The following is a 4,181-nucleotide window of genomic DNA, read 5'->3' as shown; positions in this document are numbered from 1 at the left end:
AAACGGGGCTGAAGACAGGGGGGCGTGTCCAAGGTGCGCTGGTGCACGGGGGAGGTGTGGCCGAGGCGAACAATCTAAAAGAGAAGTCCTTAGGGAATATCCAAAACACAAGGGTAAGTCCAAAACCAGGAGATCCATCAGAACAAAGAATTAAAAACCACTAAGGCCGGGTCGGAACCGGCGGACGGGGAACAGGAACGGGACCAGGCGCTTCCAGGTCCCAGACTCGCACGATATGGAAATCAGATGCAGAGCCCGGATGAGCGTCAGCGCCTGGCTTTTAAGGTGGGCTGGGAATAGGGAGCAGGTGCACAGAATAAAGTCTCACGTGAAAGGGCTGGAGCACCCTTAAGGAGGGGGGACTATAATCGTGACAGTATCATATTGACAAACAAATTGGTTTCACGCTAAGAAAGAAAGGCACAATTGAAGTATGTTGGCAGCGTATTGCCTTTTGTTGTTTTTAATCAATTTTGCTTTTGGATAGACTTTTTCTTTTGTTTGTATGTTTCTAATGATCGAATGAAACTCAGCTGGTTAGGGCTACAGAGTGCGAGGATAGGGGCCCATATATGCAAAAATAACTCGTTTCTCCTTCATGTGGCTGTTTGAGACCTTAAAAGTAAGTCAACAACGCAGTTAGGATGGCCGAGTGGTCTAAGGCGCTGCGTTCAGGTCGCAGTCTCCCCTGGAAGCGTAGGTTCGAATCCCACTTCTGACAGTCTGGTTTTCCATTTTTTATCCTGCTTTTAAATTAGAAGAGAACAAAATGGCAAAAGTACAGTTGCTTCCAGTTATATGTAATGCTACGCACGAGTGTTGCAGCTTCAGTTGTCTGATACGAATCAACCTACCGTCGAAAGAACTGACCTCCACTTGGCCATCAGCTTCCTAGAAAAACTAATGCTATTAAAAGCGAATGCTAAATACAATAGGCCTGATTATTTATGATGGAGTTTGTTATCGCAAATTTGTAAGTCTGTTTCCGAAAAAGCTTTCAACTTGCACTTGTCAGTGAATTAAAAAAAAATCTCCAACTTTGACATTTTAAATTGTGATCAGATTGTAAAAGGACTTTCACCTCCCCGTCGGGGAATCGAACCCCGGTCTCCCGCGTGACAGGCGGGGATACTCACCACTATACTAACGAGGAGCGCGTAAGTATTTGGCTGCGCCTCAGCTCTATTTTACTGTGAGGAGAACCTTCGGTTTCGTGAAGCCGGACGTGAAGATGTGTATCCAGTTGTGGTACCGCACTGTGCTCCTCCCCCATGCACGAATAACATATAGAATCGGATATACGTCAGGTTTATATATTAGGCTAGGGTGACCATATTTTGTTTCAAAAAAAGAGTACGGAGCGGGGGATAAGCGACACGCGACACATGCCTCCAAAGTAATTCATCTTTATTACTTTTTCTAATCAAAAATCAATTTAATCTCTCCAGTTTTGTTTATTAAACTTCTTAGTAAACTTATAAACAGCTGCATGGTTGGTATTTCTCTTTCATAATAGCAAAGGAAAAAACAAAAATATACCCCCATTTAAAACTTATTTTTTTTATTTTAAAAGTCTTAACATCTGAGGAAAAAACGAAGACATTATAACTCGGGAGAAGCATTGGTTGCAAAAACGAGCAATTTTAACGAAACATTTTGAAATATGATGAAACACGTTAAACGTTGTTATTTCTCACGGCCATAAAAACAGCCACACACACACACAAACCCTTTTCAAGATACGCTACGGGCAACACACCCAGGTGAATCCTAGATAAAGGTGTCCTACCTGTTTTGCAGAACCTACAGTAGGCAGGGAAGCATCCGCGAACACAGCCTGCTGCTTCACTCGGGTACCGGGTACCGACTCCCGTGGGATCGTCCGCCCGGAGGGAGATCCCAGCCCACCGGCCAGCTATGGACGAGTACCCGTTCCCCGTCCTCTTTGACCTGGCCGACATGGAAGAGCGCTGGAAGGGCGAAATCCTGAGACACTTTCGGCTCAGGAAGCGGTCAGGCGGAGGCGACTGCAGCGACCTGCAGGCTCAGGGGAACGGCAGGTACAAGATCGCCTTCCAGACGCGCAGAGGTAGGAGACCCCCCGGGCCGTCAGATCTGTATTCGGGGCGATTGTGCCCCGATTCTTATCGTATCGTGTACCTCGCATATATTTGTTATGGCATGTGAAGTTCATACCTAGTCAGGATGTTTACTACATTTGTCTCTCAGCAACTTCAACCCCAACAGGGTTTTGCTCGGGATTAAATTTTTACCACCAATTTAGATCTCAACTCTAACCCCAGAAGGAACCCTAGGGGAAAAATGAAAGACAACTGTGGCAGCAGTTAACTTTGCTAGAATTACATCAGACTTAATCAATAGAATCAAGTGTTCGGATCACTAAAAGACATATCGAGCTAGAGTAGCTCTGTGGGGGTTCTCACAACCTTACAAAGTAGACGAACAGCTGGATTGTTTTATAAACTAAGAGGAGGGGAATATAATCTTGGTAATAAGAAAATAATCTGAGTAATATTAAAAAACTGAGCAGAAAATCAACTATGTGTCACCAACATCAATTGATTGTTCACAGAATATATAAAAAGGAATGTATACATGCAAAAAAAAAGACTTATTACAGGAAATAATACAGTATAGCGAAAGTATTTAACATTTATATCTATAGGCATAGACCCAGTATATAGCTATAACTAGACAGCAAATGATTAAATACAGTAAACACAACTATCGCTAGTTACACTGCACTTAGCCAGTTAATCAGAGCTCTATTTTGCTTTCCGAATGTTACACTGCACTCTGCAGCATGGTGACATTTGCATTCTGGTCCTCTAATACTTTATTTTCATAAGCATCAACAGTGAGCAGTTTCTTACTTCCGTCTGCATCCCTGGCTGGGGGCTATGTTTCCTCAAACTGGCCACTAGCTCTGCAGTTGGTTTCTCTGTGTCCCCTGCCTTTTATCTCCCCGCGCTGCGGTCATGCCTAGGGGACGTCCTACTTTTGCAAAATGGTTCCAGCTTCCCTTGCATCTTGCAGAATCTTGTGAGACTTTGCGCTACCATGTTCACCCCAAGAGAAGTCCCGAAGGAGCTGCTGAAGGTTTCGGCTGAGCAAGGAGAGCTGCTTCTTAGCCCCAGGAAGCAGTTCAAGTCGGATGTGTGCGAGGGCACCCGTGTCCACGGGCGACTCCGAGCCTGTGTGTGTCCGAGAGTGTGACTCTGTGTGCATGTGTGACTGTGCATGCATGCTCTAAAGAGAATCTCTACGCTTAGCTTATTTGAAACACACGTTACCTCTTACTCACATTTTCTCCAAGTCATATTTTTTACCTCTCGTCTTCGGACGGCTAATTTGAGCTTTACTTCAGTCAATCAGAACAGACTGGCCTTGAAAACTTACAGCGCTGGTTTATCTTGCCTGATGTGGCTCAGTCGTTTTGGTGAGCCATTTCCTCAGTACTCATCCCCGGCTCTTACCCAGCTTCTTTAGCTTGAATGACCAGTTTCTCCTGAATTGCCTAGGTGAGAACCCACCGTCCTGGACAGGTTGGAAGAAGGTACTAGACCAGAGTAAGTCTGGGATGCATTTTTGACCATTGTAGACGGTTTTAAAACAGCGTGGCATAGTGCCTTGTGCTTTCAACTTATAACTAGAAGGTTTGAGGGTTCAACTCCCAGCTAAGGGCTTTCCCCACCACTTAAAAGCTTAAAATGGCCAAAAGCATGCTTAAAACCACTTCTCAGAACACCCAGCATGTACACCCTCTTGCTTAGTTCTGGGTCTCCTCTTGTTTTTGTAGCAACCAAAACTGGTCTCAGGAGCTGATACAACTCACCCAAAGACGGCTTTAATATACGACCTTGGGCATATCCGTGGCACACAATGAGCACAAGAAACACGGTAACAAGTAGTACCTAATTTAGTCCTTGAATATGCACCACTGCTTACATGGGCCAGCTGTTAACAGGATTTTCGGAAAAAGGTTATTCTTGCTTTCTATCAGTAATCAGGCACATCCAATCAGGACCTATCTTTTCCTTTTAAGAAACCACGTCAAGTCCCTTCAAATAACAGTGTGAAGGGCATGATGGGAAGAGGGACAACTAGTAGCAAGCAGAGGGAGAAGGTTTCCACGGTAAGAGATCGATACTGACAGTAGG

The 4,181-nt window shown here is 44.8% G+C and overlaps 1 non-coding gene across 1 annotated transcript; it reads right to left on the bottom strand.

Moving 5' to 3' along the window:
• Positions 1-1,081: 1,081 nt before the first annotated feature.
• trnad-guc (transfer RNA aspartic acid (anticodon GUC)) lies at positions 1,082-1,153 on the bottom strand. The gene has a single exon. It is a non-coding gene; the product is annotated as a tRNA-Asp (tRNA).
• Between the last annotated feature and the right edge of the window lie 3,028 nt (positions 1,154-4,181).

The sequence above is a fragment of the Lepisosteus oculatus genome, chromosome 4, assembly GCF_040954835.1.
Source record: "Lepisosteus oculatus isolate fLepOcu1 chromosome 4, fLepOcu1.hap2, whole genome shotgun sequence".
NCBI lineage: Eukaryota > Metazoa > Chordata > Actinopteri > Semionotiformes > Lepisosteidae > Lepisosteus > Lepisosteus oculatus.
The sequence above is the reverse complement of the archived record's forward strand: the minus strand, read 5'-3'. Positions and strand labels throughout refer to the sequence as shown.